General features: G+C 42.5%; 1 long non-coding RNA gene across 1 annotated transcript in view; it reads right to left on the bottom strand.

Annotated features, from left to right (window-relative positions):
• The window catches only part of LOC137500925 (uncharacterized), a 33,752-nt gene that overhangs the window by 5,616 nt on the left and 9,632 nt on the right, over positions 1 to 18,504 (bottom strand). The gene's annotated exons all lie outside the window — the stretch shown is intronic.

Genomic DNA, 18,504 nt, shown 5'->3' with positions numbered 1-18,504 from the left:
TCTTTTGGTTCATCCTTGAATGACATTAATGAAATAGTGGATATCAGACATTTTTAGATGCCTCATAATCTACGTGCTATTAACTTTCTGTTCAGTTATATGCAGTAAGAATTTAGTCTACATTTCCATTTTATTCGTCAATTTTCTTAAATTTATTTAGTTTTATGTAGTTAACTTATGTTCTTTTCTTTCACATGTTACATGAGAATAATACATACGTTACAAGATTGTGAGCAACTGCAAAGTGACCTCGATAATGTTGTGAGATGGACAGTAGGCAATGGAATGATGATAAACATGGTTAAAAGTCAGGTTGTGAGTTTCACAAATAGGAAAGGTCCTCTCAGTTTTAATTACTGCGTTGATAGGGTGAAAGTTCCTTTTGGGATCACTGTAAGTACCTAGGTGTTAATATAAGGAAAGATCTTCATTGGGGTAATCACATAAATATGATTGTAAATAAAGAGTAAAGATCTCTGCACATGGTTATGAGGGTATTTAGGGGTTGCAATAGGGAAGTAAAGGAGAGGGCATATAAGTCTCTGGTAAGACCCCAACTAGAGTATGGTTCCAGTGTAATGGACCCTCACCAGGATTACTTGATTCAAGAACAGGAAAAATCCAAAGAAAAGCAGCTCGATTTGTTCTGAGTGATTTCCGACAAAAGAGTAGCGTTAGAAAAATGTTGCAAAGTTTGGGTTGGGAAGACATGGGAGAAAGGAAACGAGCTGCTCGACTAAGTGGTATGTTCCGAACTGTCAGTGGAAAGATAGCGTGGAATGATAGTAGTAGACGAATGCGTTTGAGTAGGAAAGATCACAATATGAAGATAAAGTTGGAATTCAAGGGGACAAATTGGGGCAAATATTCGTTTATAGGAAGGAGAGTTAGGAACTGGCATAACTTACCCAGGGAGATGTTCAATAAAGTTCCTATTTCTTTGAAATCATTTAAGAAAAGGGTAGGAAAACAACATATAGGGAATCTGCCACTTGGGCGACTGCCCTAAATGCGGAGCAGTAGTGACTGACTGATTGTTTGATTGATTGATTGATTGATTGATTGATTGATTGATTGATTTCTTGTAAATACACTGACTGACAGAGCAAATGCAACACCAAGAAGGAGTGGTTCGAAAGGGATGAAAGTTGGGAAAAAACAGAGACGGCACGGACGAATAATTGATGTTTATTTCAAACCGATATGCAGGTTACACAATGCGCACGGCATCGACTCAGTAGGATGTAGGACCACCGCGAGCGGCGATGCACGCAGAAACACGTCGAGGTACAGAGTCAATAAGAGTGCGGATGGTGTCCTGAGGGATGGTTCTCCATTCTCTGTCAACCATTTGCCACAGTTGGTCGTCCGTACGAGGCTGGGGCAGAGTTTGCAAACGGCGTCCAATGAGATCCCACACGTGTTCGATTGGTGAGAGATCCGGAGAGTACGCTGGCCACGGAAGCATCTGTACACCTCGTAGAGCCTGTTGGGAGATGCGAGCAGTGTGTGGGCGGGCATTATCCTGCTGAAACAGAGCATTGGGCAGCCCCTGAAGGTACGGGAGTGCCACCGGCCGCAGCACATGCTGCACGTAGCGGTGGGCATTTAACGTGCCTTGAATACGCACTAGAGGTGACGTGGAATCATACGCAATAGCGCCCCAAACCATGATGCCGCGTTGTCTAGCGGTAGGGCGCTCCACAGTTACTGCCGGATTTGACCTTTCTCCACGCCGACGCCACACTCGTCTGCGGTGACTATCACTGACAGAACAGAAGCGTGACTCATCGGAGAACACGACGTCCCGCCATTCCCTCATCCAAGTCGCTCTAGCCCGGCACCATGCCAGGCGTGCACGTCTATGCTGTGGAGTCAATGGTAGTCTTCTGAGCGGACGCCGGGAGTGCCGGCCTCCTTCAACCAATCGACGGGAAATTGTTCTGGTCGATATTGGAACAGCCAGGGTGTCTTGCACATGCTGAAGAATGGCGGTTGACGTGGCGTGCGGGGCTGCCACCGCTTGGCGGCGGATGCGCCGATCCTCGCGTGCTGACGTCACTCGGGCTGCGCCTGGACCCCTCGCACGTGCCACATGTCCCTGCGCCAACCATCTTCGCCACAGGCGCTGCACCGTGGACACATCCCTATGGGTATCGGCTGCGATTTGACGAAGCGACCAACCTGCCCTTCTCAGCCCGATCACCATACCCCTCGTAAAGTCGTCTGTCTGCTGGAAATGCCTCCGTTGACGGCGGCCTGGCATTCTTAGCTATACACGTGTCCTGTGGCACACGACAACACGTTCTACAATGACTGTCGGCTGAGAAATCACGGTACGAAGTGGGCCATTCGCCAACGCCGTGTCCCATTTATCGTTCGCTACGTGCGCAGCACAGCGGCGCATTTCACATCATGAGCATACCTCAGTGACGTCAGTCTACCCTGCAATTGGCATAAAGTTCTGACCACTCCTTCTTGGTGTTGCATTTGCTCTGTCAGTCAGTGTATGTACGTACTATACCGGTACATTACTTTACAGTCAGTTATAAATGGAATGGTATTAAATCTGTTGGTGATGTATCAAGATCAATAGTGTTTCTCATTCATCTCATCAGCGTCGCTTTACGGCTTGGGAATAATTTTATTCTCGGGAAACTGCCTCCTGGGAAGGAGGTAAATGAATTATTTCAGAAATTATTACTATTATTTAGAGAATATACCATGTAATGTTCTCAATGCACTCTCGTATATATATACTCGCCAAACAAGTTGGTTAATATGACGTATTAAATAATGTTAATGAGGTGCCATTGCACTTAAATTTGATTGCCTGATCTCTAGAAATAGACTTAAATGTCGCAAAGAGTATAGTAAAATAAAATAATTAAAACAAGTAAAAAGTAAAGTGGTGTAAAATGATTGACTTTCTATGTCTTTATGATATTTCATTATTGATTATTGGTTCATTATAGTGTAATTTAGGTGAGAAATGGAAAACACAATTTCTTGTGGCACATATGAGACGTGAGTACAAATGCATGTTTTGAGGAAAGAAGATCTGACATTATTATATTCGGGAGAACCGAACTTAACAAATAAGCACTTATACATGCTACGTACTTTCTTCAGTTAATCATAGTTATTTATTTAGAAAACGTACAAATGAATTAGTTTCTGTTTTATATATTCTACATTTTTAGTATATTCAAGGACTGAACATCTCAAATGAAAACAGTAGGAAGCTAAAACACACGTTTTCTAGAAACAAACTTTCTATTTTGAATAATAATAATAATAATAATAATAATAATAATAATAATAATAATAATAATAATAATAATAATAATAATAATAATAATAATAACAATAATACCAAAACCCCATGGCGCAACAGCCCCGAAGGGCCTTGGCCTGCCAAGTGACCGCTGCTCAGCCCGAAGGCCTACAGATTACGAGGTGTCGTGTGGTCAGCACGACGAATTCTCTCGACCGTTATTCTTGGCTTTCTAGACCGGGGCCGCTATCTCACCGTCAGATAGCTCCTCAATTGTAATCACGTAGGCTGAGTGGACCTCGAACCAGCCCTCAGATCCAGGTAAAAATCTCTGACCTGGCCGGGAGTCGAACCCAGTGCCTCCGGGTAAGAGGCAGGCACGCTACACCTACTACTACTACTACTACTACTACTACTACTACTACTAATAATAATAATAATATTAATAATAATAAGCAACTACAGCAACAACTGACATAACTCAAATTTTATACACTAACTTATGGTTTACAGTTCTCTGAAAGCCACAACTCTATTATAAATACAGAGATAGATGTAAAAATGTCTGTATTCACAATAAGTAGTCTACATATTAAATATACCGGTACATCAAATAAGTTGTTATATGTCGCACCGATACAGATAGGTCTTACGATGACGATTGAATAGGAAAGGGCTAGGAGTGGGAAGGAAGCGCCGTGGCCTTAATTAAGGTTCAGCACTAGCATTTGCCTGGTGTGAAAATGGGAAACCACGGAAAACCACCTAAGGGCTGCCGACGGTAGGATTCGAACCTACCATCCCCCGAATGCAAGCTCATAGCTACGCGACCCTAACCGCAAAGCTAACTCACTCGCTCATCTTTGAATATATGTTTTCCTATCAGCAGAGGATTTTTAAAATCGTCATATTTTGTAGAGGCAACCCGAGATGTATAGTAACCCTCTGCTTTTCTGATTCAGTATCTTTTATATTTAAACTGTTGCGTCAGTCGGCTCATTAACTGTCCACGTACACCGGTGACCTCGTGATTTGATTATTGGAGTCTTATGGAATGATGCGACATACGAACTGAGAGAATACTGAATATAAAACAGACAATTCCGAGTGGTCATGAGCATGACTCATAGTCATAGGATAAGCTAGAGAGTTGAGTTGAATTAATTGTCGAATGTCAACTAAATGATAATACAGATTTATTAAACTGATAGTCTACCTACTTACTAGGTAGATACTTTGAATTATGTTTTTACTACCTTTATAACATTGCAAATAAATCCACCTATTATTTAAACCTCCCTGTAAGAAGAATGATTGCATGTGGGTATTATTTTCAAATGCGCTGAGAGTGAGAGTCCGTTATAGTGTACACTATTTTCAGTGTGCCATGGCTGTGTATGTCTCCTTGCAGCGGAAGTTCGGCTTCCCCCCCCCCCCCCCAGTGCCCAGTGCCCAGTGTATCGATAATGAACCGTGTGTATGTTGTGTCTCACTGATCCACGAGTGTGCCACTCAGTACTGTCTGCTGGGAATCAGCTGAATCGTGTGCCGTGAGCTCACCGTTCCTGTGAATCGATTCACTCGGACACTTTTTGCGGATGATGTTATTTTCTATATAGTGATAAATAAGTTACAAGATTGTGAGCAACTGCAACGTGACCTCGAAAATGTTGTGAGATGGACAGCAGGCAATGGTATGTTGATAAACGGGGTTAAAAGTCAGGTTGTGAGTTTCACAAATAGGAAAAGTCCTCTCAGTTTTAATTACTGTGTTGATGGCGTGAAAGATCCTTTTGGGGATCATGAATTTACCGAGCTAAGAAAACTTTAAGCAAGCCTCGGACCTATGGGAGTAATGGAGTCCCACTCCCATTTGACAGGCGACGGACTCCTTGGAAACAACTTGGCGAACGAAATGGAATTCGATGGGGAGCTATCAATATTAATGGGGCTTATGGAAGAAAGAAGGTAGAACTGGCTGAGTCAGCAAAGAGGATGCATCTGGATGTGCTAGGAGTAAGTGATATTCGGGTAATGGGAGATAACGAGGAAGAGATAGGAGATTATATAGTGTACTTGACGGGTGTTAGAAAGGGAAGGGCAGAGTCTGGGGTAGGGTTCTTTATCAGGAATACCATTGCACGCAACATAGTTTCTGTTAGGCACGTAAATGAGCGAATGATGTGGGTAGATTTGTTAGTGGGAGGAATTAGGACAAGAATTGTGTCCGCGTATTCACCATGTGAGGGTGCAGATGAGGATGAAGTTGACAAGTTTTATGAAGCATTGAGTGACATCGTGATCAGGGTCAACTGCAAGAATAGAATAGTGATAATGGGCGATTTCAATGCGAGAGTTGGGAATAGAACTGAAGGATACGAAAGGGTGATTGGTAAATGTGGGGAAGATATGGAAGCTAATGGGAATGGGAAGCGTTTGCTGGACTTCTGTGCTAGTATGGGTTTAGCTGTTACGAATACATTCTTCAAGCATAAGGCTATTCACCGCTACACATGGGAGGCTAGGGGTACCAGATCCATAATAGACTATATCTTAACAGACTTTGAATTCAGAAAATCTGTTAGGAATGTACGAGTTTTCCGCGGATTTTTCGATGATACAAACCACTATCAGATCTGTAGTGAACTAAGTATCTCTAGGCCTAGGGTAGAGAAAGTGAAATCTGTCTGCAAACGAATGAGGGTATAAAATCTCCAAGACGAGGAAATTAGACAGAAGTACATGGTTATGCTTAGTGAGAAGTTTCGAACAGTAGACAGTAAGCAGGTTCAGGATATAGAAAGTGAATGGGTGACATATAGGGATGCTGTAGTAGAAACAGCAAGGGAATGCCTAGGAACAACTGTGTGTAAAGATGGGAAAAGGCGAACATCTTGGTGGAATGATGAAGTGAGAGCAGCCTGTAAACGTAAAAAGAAGGCTTATCAGAAATGGCTCCAAACAAGGGCCGAGGCAGACAGAGATTGGTACGTAGATGAAAGAAACAGAGCGAAACAAATAGTTCTTGAATCCAAAAAGAAGTCGTGGGAAGATTTTGGTAATAACCTGGAAAGGCTAGGTCAAGCAGCAGGGAAACCTTTCTGGACAGTAATAAAGAATCTTAGGAAGGGAGGGCAAAAGGAAATTAACAGTGTTTTGAGTAATTCAGGTGAACTCATAATAGATCCCAGGCAATTACTGGAGAGGTGGAGGGAATATTTTGAACATCTTCTCAATGTAAAAGGAAATGAACATGGTGGTGTTGCAAACAGCCAAGCTCATGGGGAGGAGGAAAATGATGTTGGTGAAATTATGCTTGAGGAAGTGGAAAGGATAGTAAATAAACTCTATTGTCATAAGGCAGCAGGAATAGATTTAATTAGACCTGAAATGGTGAAGTATAGTGGGAAGGCAGGGATGAAATGGCTTCATAGGGTAGTAAAATTAGCGTGGAGTGTTGGTAAGGTACCTTCAGATTGGACAAAAGCAGTAATTGCACCTATCTATAAGCAAGGGAACAGGAAGAATTGCAACAATTATCAAGGTATCTCATTGATTAGTATACCAGGCAAAGTATTCACTGGCATCTTGGAAGGGAGGGTGCGATCAGTGGTTGAGAGGAAGTTGGATGAAAACCAGTGTGGTTTCAGACCACAGAGAGGCTGTCAGGATCAGATTTTCAGTATGCGCCAGGTAATTGAAAAATTTTACGAGAGGAATAGGCAGTTGTGTTTATGTTTCGTAGATCTAGAGAAAGCATATGACAGGGTACCGAGGGAAAAGATGTTCGCCATACTGGGGGACTATGGAATTAAAGGTAGATTATTAAAATCAATAAAAGGCATTTATGTTGACAATTGGGCTTCAGTGAGAATTGATGGTAGAATGAGTTCTTGGTTCAGGGTACTTACAGGAGTTAGACAAGGCTGTAATCTTTCACCTTTGCTGTTCGTAGTTTACATGGATCATCTGCTGAAAGGTATAAAATGGCAGGGAGGGATTCAGTTAGGTAGAAATGTAGTAAGCAGTTTGGCCTATGCTGACGACTTGCTCTTAATGGCAGACTGTGCCGAAAGTCTGCTGTCTAATATCTTGGAACTTGAAAATAAGTGCAATGAGTATGGTATGAAAATTAGCCTCTCGAAGACTAAATTGATGTCAGTAGGTAAGAAATTCAACAGAATTGAATGTCAGATTGGTGATACAAAGCTAGAACAGGTCGATAATTTCAAGTATTTAGGTTGTGTGTTCTCCCAGGATGGTAATATAGTAAGTGAGATTGAATCAAGGTGTCGTAAAGCTAATGCAGTGAGCTCGCAGTTGCGATCAGCAGTATTCTGTAAGAAGGAAGTCAGCTCCCAGACGAAACTATCTTTACATCGGTCTGTTTTCAGACCAACTTTGCTTTACGGGAGCGAAAGCTTGGTGGACTCAGGATATGTTATTCATAAGTTAGAAGTAACAGACATGAAAGCAGCAAGAATGATTGTTGGTACAAACAGGTGGAAACAATGGCAGGAGGGTACTCGGAATGAGGAGATAAAGGCTAATTTAGGAATGAACTGGATGGATGAAGCTGTACGCATTCACCGGCTTCGGTGTTGGGGTCATCTGAGGCGAATGGAGGAGGATAGGTTACCTAGGAGAATAATGGACTCTGTTATGGAGGGTAAGAGAAGTAGAGGTAGACCAAGACGACGATGGTTAGACTCGGTTTCTAACGATTTAAAGATAAGAGGTATAGAACTAAATGAGGCCACAACACTAGTTGCAAATCGAGGATTGTGGCGACGTTTAGTAAATTTTCAGAGGCTTGCAGACTGAACGCTGAAAGGCATAACAGTCTATAATGATAATGTATGTATGTATGTATGTATGTATGTATGTATGTATGTATGTATGTATGTATGTATGTATGTATGTATGTATGTATGTATGTATGTAAGTATCTAGGTGTTAATATAAGGAAAGATTTTCATTGGGGTAATCATATAAATGGGATTGTAAATAAATGGTACAGATCTCTGCACGTGGTTATGAGGGTGTTTAGGGGTTGTAGTAAGGATGTAAAGGAGAGGGCATATAAGTCTCTGGTAAGACCCCAACTAGAGTATGGTTCCAGTGTATGGGACCCTCACCAGGATTACCTGATTCAAGAACTGGAAAAAATCCAAAGGAAAGCAGCTCGATTTGTTCTGGGTGATTTCCGACAAAAGAGTAGTGTTACAAAAATGTTGCAAGGTTTGGGTTGGGAGGAATTGAGAGAAAGAAGAAGAGCTGCTCTATGAAGTTTTTTTTCTAGTTGCTTTACGTCGCACCGACACAGATAGGTCTTATGGCGACGATGGGACAAGGAAGGGCTAGGAGTGGGAAGGAAACGGCCGTGGCCTTAATTAAGGTACAGCCCCAGCATTTACCTGGTGTGAAAATGGGAAACCACGGAAAACCATTTTCAGGGCTGCCGATAGTGGGGTTCGAACCTACTATCTCCCGAATACTGGATACTGGCTGCACTTGCTCGATTGAGTGGTATGTTCCGAGCTATCAGCGGAGAGACGGCGTGGAATGACATTAGTAGACGAATAAGTTTGAGTGGCATTTATAAAAGTAGGAAAGATCACAATATGAAGATAAAGTTGGAATTCAAGAGGACAAACTGGAGCAAATATTCATTTATAGGAAAGGGAGTTAGGGATTGGAATAACTTACCAAGGGAGACGTTCAATAAATTTCCAATTCCTTTGAAATCATTTAGGAAAAGGCTTAACAGAGACGGAATCTGCCACCTGGGCGACTGCCCTAAATGCAGATCAGTATTGATTGATTGATTGATTGATTGATTGATTGATTGATTGATTGATTGATTGATTGAACCACTTGAATGAATTGATACACTGCTTCGAATCATACACTTAGTAGCCAACTCTAGACGCAGTGGATAAGCCATACTACGGGTGACTAAGGAGAAGGAAAACATTAACAACCGAAAGCAGGATAGAAAAATTTGGCAAATTAGAAACTTAAGTCACCCAAAAGCAAAGTGTGCAAGGGGAACGGGGATCCACACTCGTACATCCTAGGAAAATTTACATAACCCCTCACAATGGGGATTACACTCTGTCCGTAGACAGCCTAGTTGTTACCATGTCACAAACTAACTTGAAAAAGAGAAATCCGACCATAAAACTAAGGTAACCGCGACAAACTCTAATAGTTACATGCTACGGGGGAACGCTGATAACTACCCGTCGCCACACGTCGATAACTTCACATGTTACGTAAAGTTCAGTCGTCTACCGTACATCACTGCCCCAGCCAGCCCGTCATCCCCAACGAGGAGGACCTCACTTAACGCCACACAGTTCACGATCCAGAAGATAGTCACAGAAGGCTCAAGATCACTGTACATGTAGGGAGAGTCTAGGCGCTGATTGGTAAGTTAGAAATATCTACTCAGTAGTGACAAGTCAGAAACAGTTGACTGAAGAATCACTGGTGCCATCCCACACATAGGTTTACATACTCCAAGTCCCTACGTGGCACTCAAGACAACAGTAGCGACATGTATGTAATAATCAAGAACCAAATGTTCGACTTTATACAAAGCTTGACCGGTGTCCAAAAGACTGCTCTGCCATCAGGCGCAAAAGGGGTTGGCAATAATCAGGAAGAAGTCGTATTAATGTCATGATAATAATAATAATAATAATAATAATAATAATAATAATAATAATAATAATAATAATAATACCTGAGTGGACCCCATTCCAGTCCTCGTACCACTTTTCAAGTTTCGGGTAGAGCTGAGAATCGAACCCGGGCCTTTGGAGGTGGCAGCTAATCACATTCACCACAACACCACAGAATAGGACGCATTTTAATTTACGGAGTAAATACTGCGGGGAACAAATAAACTGATGGAGTTCTGGCCCTTTACATTTTGGTTACGACCTTATGGAGAAATGGTAAAGCAACCGACGTGAAGTCGAGAGATTGTGGGTTCGGATCCCACTTGTGTCCGGTTGGCCATTTTTATACTGTACTTAACATATCTCCAGCACGTACTATATGTAATGAACACGGCCTAAGAGACTGAAAGTGTATTTCGATTCATCTTATTATTATTACATTGGCGAAAAAAATATATCCAGACACCAAGGAGGGGTTTTGCTAGATTAACGAACGTTGGAAAGCGTGTTTATACATCTGAAAGATGACGTTGATTCAAATTTCTCGCAGATCGCATTAGCGTGGCGCTAGTAGCGGCCCCATGGCGTTGCACATCAGGTTTGCTTTAAATACGGGCTGTACTGTGCGAGGGCGTTAGTTACCTGTGAGATTGGACTGAGTGACTGCGAGTGGGTCAAGGATGCCTTTGCGACGACGAAGAGGCCAGTACCAACAGCTCACTGCGGTTGAACGAGACCGTACATTAGGGCTACGTGAAGGTGGATTTTCCTTCCGCACTATTGCATAACAACTTGGCAAGCATGTCTCCACTGTGCATGCGTGCTGGCAGCAGTGGTCACAAGAAGGTACGCTTGCAAGAACACCGGGCTCCGGAGGTCCCCGTGGCACCACCGAGAGGGAGGATCGCAGTATTCGGCGTATGGCTGTGGCGCAGCGGACTGCGTCTGCAGCAGCAATTCGAGCAGCAGTTGGCACCACAATGACGCAATGAACTGTTCGAAATCGGTTACTTGAAGGAGAGCTCCGAGCCAGACGTCCTGCGGCGTGCATTCCACTTACCCCAAACCTCCGCCGTCTGCAACTTTAGTGGTGTCAAGTGAGAGCTCATTGGAGGAGGGAGTGGAAATCCGTTGTGTTTTCCGATGAAAGCCGGTTCTGACTTTGTGCCAGTGATGACCGTGTGCTGGTCAGAAGGAGGCCAGGTGAGCGCCTGCATTCCATCTGTCTGCGGCGTCGACACTCTGGACCTACACTAGGAGTTCTGGTCTGGGGAGCAATTTCCTATGACAGCAGGAGCACTCTCGTGGTTATACCACGCACCCTGACTGCAGATGTGTACGTCCGTCTGGTGATTCGAACTGTTGTGCTGCTGTGCATGAACAGCATTCCCGGGAGTGTTTTCCAACAGGATAATGCACGCTCCCATGCCGCTGTTGTATCCCAACGTGCTCTACAGAGTGTCGACATGTTACCTTGGCCTGCTCGATCCCGCGATCTGTTCCCAATCGAGCACGCATGGGACATCACTGGACAACAACTCCAGCTCATCCACAACCGACATTAACCGTCTCTGTATTGACAGACCAAGTGCAACAGGCATGGAACTCCACCCCACAAGCTGACATCCAGAACATGTACGACACAATGTATGCACGTTTGCATTCAACAGACAGGCGATTACACCGGTTATTAATGGACCAGCATGGCACATTTTCGATGGCTTTTCTCGCGCATATATTAACGTGGTCTTGTACTTTTAATCCATTAAATATGTTACCTCGACAAATATATTGCCAAAATTTCCGTATTCTACATTCCTTATTTCAGGTTTGAGTAATTTTCCGCCAGTGTATTATTATTATTATTATTATTATTATTATTATTATTATTATTATTATTATTATTATTGTCTGAAGGAATGAGCTGACCGGCTCATTGCATGTCTCTAGTCCGTATTCATAACAAAAATTATAAAATGAATTTATTGCGGCCAAATGGTCATAATGGTACATATTTGACATATTCATTTTAGAATTTCACCTATATAGTAATACAGCATATTTACATAGTATTGAGCCGTCATGCTACTCGTCGCTATATTCCACTATTTACTTGGTTCGGTTTGGGCACGTGGTTATGTGGCAAGTTCCTCATATATTGTTACATAGTTCGCACACGCAATTTTCATGAAACACTTTTCAAAAGCAATTCCTGTGGTGGAAACCATGAACTGCAAGCTTGGTCACGATTTGCCTCATTTCACAGAGTGGCTGCGTCCATCTTCTGACCAGCATCACATTTGTTGTGTAGAATTCCATCGGTATAACCCGCTTTCTAATTTATAGATCTTGGAACAGCTTGTTGTAACCTGCCGTAATCGGTAGTAGTAGAGTTATCCGTAGATCCTCTATTAGGAACGTTTCTCTTGCAAGCTCGTATACCAGTCTGGATTTGGTTGTCTTCGATACACCGAGTTAAGAAATTCCAATATTAGCTCAAGTCCAAATGCCAGAACGGGTAGTACGTTCGTTTGAAAAAGTGACATTGCTGTTTCAAGATATATGAGGTTTATATGTCCAATGTCGTTTATGGCATTTTTTGCAGCGGCTGTTTTTTATCTTATGTGAAGTCTAATGCTCCTGCCTGTAACTTGTAGGGTAATGCCTAGGTTTTTGAAATTGTTGACTATTTTCTGTTCCTTGGCGTTGCAGGTCACTTGGTCTGAAGCTGCTGGCCTTCCACCGTTTCGAAAAATTATCATTACCGTCTCGTCCTCATTGATTGTAACTTCGTTTTTCTGGGCCCAGTCACTTAATATGTCTACTGACTTTTTCAAGTCATTTATTTGCTCTGAAGCAATTGCCATATCATCCACATATCTGTATAATTTAGCCTTTGTTGTTTCTCGGATTCTGTCAGCAACATCATATGGGAGCACATTAAATAGGGTGGGGAAGAGGGGATCACATTGAAGTACTCCATTCGTTTGCCTTATCCAGCTCGAATTCCCAACTCCGTCGTAGATTTATATGTATTTTTATGCTAATGTATTCGATATGAGGGTCGTTGTTCTTGTTCTGCCTGTTAACGTTTCTAACTTGTTTATGAGTATAGTTGTTGACTTAATGAAAAGCTTTCGAGTAATGAACAAATACTACATAAAGTTTGCTGTTAAGTTTCTCCAGCGTCATTGCTACATGTCATAGCAGATTCTCTGCTGCCATGAGTGTTGATCTTTGTTTACAGAAGTCACATTGCTCTTCTGGCAGCAGTGGGTCTATAATTACATTAATCTTGGATGTCAGTATCCCTGTAAATAGCTTCAGGGCAACCGACTCCAATGCATTTCCCGATACGAGTTTGCATCATCACAATTCCCCTTTGCCTTACAGAGTAGCTTAATTGTTGATTTCTTCCATTCACTTGGTATTCGTTCGAGTTCTGAACATCTGTTTAATAGCTCCATCCATACTGGTAACAGTTCATCTGTAGTTTGCTTTAGATGTTCAGTCCTGATTCCATCCGTGCCGGGAGATCTATTATTCCTCATTTTCTGCATAGCCTTTAAAATCTCTCTTTCTGTGAGGGATTCCGTCATATCCAGGTCCTCTGGGGGTTTGGTTTTAGGTCTTGGTTCTTTTGCACAGGTTACTTTCTTGATATGTTCTTCCCAGATTTCCATTAATATGTTGGGTTGGAAGCTTTGAATTTTTGGTCATGGGGTCCTATATGGGTCTGACTCAGTTTCCGTAATGACCTTCCTTTGTGCCTCTTCTATGTGTTCCATTTTTTTCATTTTCAGCATGTCTTCATAGCGTTTCCTTTGGTGCCGGTGATCTTCCAACGTTTTGTTGTCTTTCTTTTTTGCTCATGATGTGAATATTTTTCATGGGATTCTTCTTCTCAATATAGCATGATTCATCAAACTATGGTTTTGCTTTTCTCCCTTGTACACATGGGGCTGCTGCACTATTGATGCAGTATTGGATCCATGTTGCAGCGTCGTCCATATCTCCTTCCTTGATGCGTTCCACTATCTTTGGCATATCTTCCACCTTTTCTCTCACTTTATCCCTATTTATTTTTTTGTTTTTATTGTTAGTTATTTTTCTGAAATATCGTCGTTAGCTTCACCATCTACCTCTAAGCTGATAGGGATATGTTTGCGGATATTAACTCCTTCTGAAAGTATTGTATTGCATTGGCACTCCTTTTTCAAGGCATTCCTCTGGTGCGTGTGAGGTCCATTGTACTAGCCCCGTTGTGACTCTTGTACGTCCAGTCTTGGCTTCGATTACGGACTTCTAAGCCTCCCATTCTTAGGTAATTGATTACTTCGTTACTCTTTGAATTTTCTATATCCCTTCTACAATTTAGGTCACCGGCTTGAACAACCTTTCTTGTTCCTTGAAAAGTATTCAAAGCTTCTCCAAGGCAGTATATTATGACCGTAGCAGTTTGTTCGGGATTAAAGTAGGCCACCACTAGACTAAGTCCGCCTCTGTGGTGTAACGGTTAGTGTAATTACCTACCAGCCCCAGAGGCCTGGGTTCGATTCCCGGATCTGCCACGAAATTCGTAAAGTGGTACTAGGGCTGGAACGGGATCCACTCAGCCTCGTAAGGTCAACTGAGTAGAGGGAACCAGCCTCGAAATAGTGTTCCGTCGTTTTCCACTTATCTAGCCAAATGCTGGGATGGTAGACCTACCTAATTTAAGACCGCGGCCGCTTCATTCCCTCTTCCTTGTCTATCCCTTCCGATCTTCCCATGCCCCAACAAAGCTCCTGCTCAGCAAAGCAGGTGAGGCCGCTTGGGCGGTGTACTAGTCCTCCTTCCCAGTTGTATCCCACCTATCCAAAGTCTTACGCTCCAGGACACTGTCCTTGCGGCAGTAGAGGTGGGATCCCTTCTGAGTCCGAGGGAAAAAACTACCTTGGAGGGTAAACGCATTAAGAAAGGAAGAAAGATAAAATCCTAAATGTTACAGAGGTACAGTAAGTTTTACGTAGTTCGGCCCCGCGGTGTAGGGGGCAACGCGTCCACTTATCACCCAGTGGTCCCGGGTTCGATTCTCGGCCGGGTCAGGGTTTTAAAATTGTAATGATTAATATCCCTGGCCTGGGGACTGGGTGTTGGTGACTTCTTCCTTTCCTCACACACAACATACCACACTACCGCCATTCCAATTACATGCAGGTTCATACAATATGTTGCCAGTGGGGCAAAAGATCCACATGGGTCGACGCCCCAAACAAACAAACAAAAGAAATCTACGTAAAATTACGCTGAATCTGCACGTCACAAGCTTGCGTGCTTTTTGTGTTATACTTAGGGAACAGATTTTTTATGTTAATACATATTGTTAGTAATTTTGTGTCATAAGTAGGCCTACATACATTATTTTTTTCCTAATGCTAATTTCTAAATTCAAACAGTATGCCATTAAATGTACCGGCATGAGGTTGGTTCATTTGAGCCCCTTCAATACCACCTGACTGAACCGGGATCGAACCCGCCTACTTGTGGCCAGCGGTCTACTGTTTGAGCCACTCAGCCCCACTCGAAGAATAGTATTGACTAGGTTTGCCTTGTTCTGGGTGAGATAGATTGAGCAGTGCTGTGTTATTATGTGTTCTTGTTTTGTGTTGTGGTGCCGTGAGGCTCCGCCCCGCCTCACAGTCCATGGTGACCTACCTGTTTAACCCTTTAACGCTCACATTATTTTATGTTTAGTTTGCCTACGTGAACAGTGGCTAAATATTTAGACACTTCAAAAAACTTGAATATGCTTGACAGAAGCCATTATATTGAGCCTTATTGAATCTGGTAGTGTCTGCAGACGCTCAGTGGCTTAATATTTGGCCACTTTCTCTTCTGTGTGATATTTCCTGCACTGTGCTGCCATTTGGGACGAATGTGGCTAAATATTTAGACACTGAGTCTTGCATGCCTAGCAGTATTACATTTTGTATATATTCTCAGTTTGTTGCTATATATTGAGAGTTTCTGGAGTGATTGCTATATTATATACCGATATTCATAATGTCATGTAGGTATAATGATTTTTAACTATTGTCACTAGAAATGAACAGTGACTAAATATTTAGTCACCAGGTTCTGAAGTTCGTTTCAAAGGGTTTTATGAAAAAACAATATGACATCCAACTAACAGTTACCTCCGCTACAAATAATGTTCTTCTAATAAAAAAATAAAATTTGACCATTCAGGGAAAATTCAGGTGGCTAAATATTTAGCCACTGGCCTATAACGGGTTCGAATGACCGACAAGAGAGTTCTAACTCAGGAACATAGCCCAGTACAAGAGTACAGGAATAACCTGAGGTGTAAAGGCTAGTCCTCTGCCAGCTATTTCCACACCCTCCATAACGGAGAAGTTATCGAAAAACTTCCTCAAATACATTAGGTACTCCCATATCCCCTTTCGACACTAGCTACCCTGTCGCGGTCTTATCAAGACACTGTGGGGGGGGGTCGAATAACACCCACGGTATTCCCTGCCTGTCGTAAGAGGCGACTTAAAGGGGCCCCAAGGGCTCTGAAGTTTGGAGCGTGGGTTGGCAACCACGGGCCCTTTAGCTGAGTGCTGGCATTGCTTCCACTTACTTGTGCCAGGTTTCTCACTTTCATCTATCCTATCCGATCTTCCTTGGTCAACTCTTGTTCTTTTTCGACCCCAATGCTGTTAGGTTTGCCAAGGCTAGGGAGTGTTTCATTTTTACGCCCTTCGTGGCCCTTGCCTTTCTTTGGCCGATGCCTTCATTTTTCGAAGTGCCGAATCCCTTCCCTTTTTCTCTCTGATTAGTTTTATATAGAGGATGGTTGCATAGTTGTATTTCCTCTTAAAACAGTAAATACCACCACCACTCCTATCAAGAATTCTGCCACTCAAGCACCACTGGCATACCCGGTGCATTACCGCCTGCAAGGCTTTCAAGTGGAAATTGTAAGTTTTAATGACACCATTGACACCAGCAGGTAACCAATGAACAAAAATGTTGGCGTGCGCCATTGACACCAGCAGGTAACCAATGAACAAAAATGTTGGCGTGCGATCAAGAGAGAATTAATTAGTGAACGGTAGTATTGCAAACACCAATGTGGATGGACAGTCATGCAAAAGCTCTTCCCTACGAAGTTACTTTGCATACCCCCTTCAAATTAGTATATTTTTGCTGCCACCTCTTATAACATTTAGGACGGACCGCATAGAGAATGTGGCGCCTCGCCATTGTTAAGATATAAGGCAGCTGAATAAATTTCTTACCACCTATTGACCAGAGTTTTGTTTATTAAAGCTTTCCACAATCTTCACGTCTGTTAGAGCAGAGATATGAATGATATGGTGAGCAACATACCTCGACAAGCCTTCAGTTCTGTAAAGAAATCCTTTTCTGAAAGTAATTTCCTGTAATGTTCACATTCTTACTGCTGGATGTTTGAGAATGAGCTCGCGAATGGCACAGGATAAGATGATGTTGATGGTAATAATAATAATAATAATAATAATAATAATAATCATGATAATCACGATATGGCTGGGCTGGGTAACACAAGAAATGAGATATTACCGAGCTAGATAGCTGCAGTCGCTTAATTGCGGCCAGTATTCAGTATTCGGCCAGTATTAAGGCCACGGCCGCTTCCTTCCCACACCTAGCTCCTTCCTGTCCCATCGTCGCCATAAGACCTGTCTGTGTCGGTGCGACGTAAAGCAACTTGCAAAAAAAAAAAAAAAAACCCGAGATATTAGACACAGGAAAATAATTAAGTAAGGAGTTTGGGGGGTTCAAGGAGATAGAGAAGAAGCAAAGAAAATCGGTCTGGACAGAGGAAAGAAAACCTTTTTTTTTAATTGCTAGGGGCTTTACGTCGCACCGACACAGATAGTTCTTATGGCTAAGAGGGGATAGGAATGGCCTAGGAGTTGGAAGGAAGCGGTCGTGGCCTTAATTAAGGTACAGCCCCAGCATTTGCCTGGTGTGAAAATGGGAAACCACGGAAAACCATCTTCAGGGCTGCCGACAGTGGGATTCGAACCCCCTATCTCCCGGATGCAAGCTCACAACTGCGTGCCCCTGACCGCACAGCCAACTCGACCGGTACGTAAGAAAGAAGGAGAGAACATGGTCGAAACTTAAATTCCTAAATTCGAGTAATTAATTGTCATAACTTCATCTCAAACTTATCGTAATGAGGAAATACTACATCTCTTCTACAACCATTATTATTATTATTATTATTATTATTATTATTATTATTATTATTATTATTATTATTATTATTATTATTATTATTATTATTATTATTAAACATTACGAAATGTGGGTGGGGACTTACATTTCTCTCCCCACCGGGGAGTAAAAACGGGGCTTTTTTAATTTGCTATTTGCTTTACGTCGCAGCGACACAGATAGGTCTTATGGCGACGATTGAATAGCCTAGGAGTGGGAAGGAAGCGGCCGTGGCCTTAATTAAGGTACAGCCTCAGCATTTGCGTGTTGTGAAAATGGAAA

The sequence above is a fragment of the Anabrus simplex genome, chromosome 5 (genome assembly GCF_040414725.1).
Source record: "Anabrus simplex isolate iqAnaSimp1 chromosome 5, ASM4041472v1, whole genome shotgun sequence".
Taxonomy (NCBI): domain Eukaryota; kingdom Metazoa; phylum Arthropoda; class Insecta; order Orthoptera; family Tettigoniidae; genus Anabrus; species Anabrus simplex.
The sequence above is the reverse complement of the archived record's forward strand: the minus strand, read 5'-3'. Positions and strand labels throughout refer to the sequence as shown.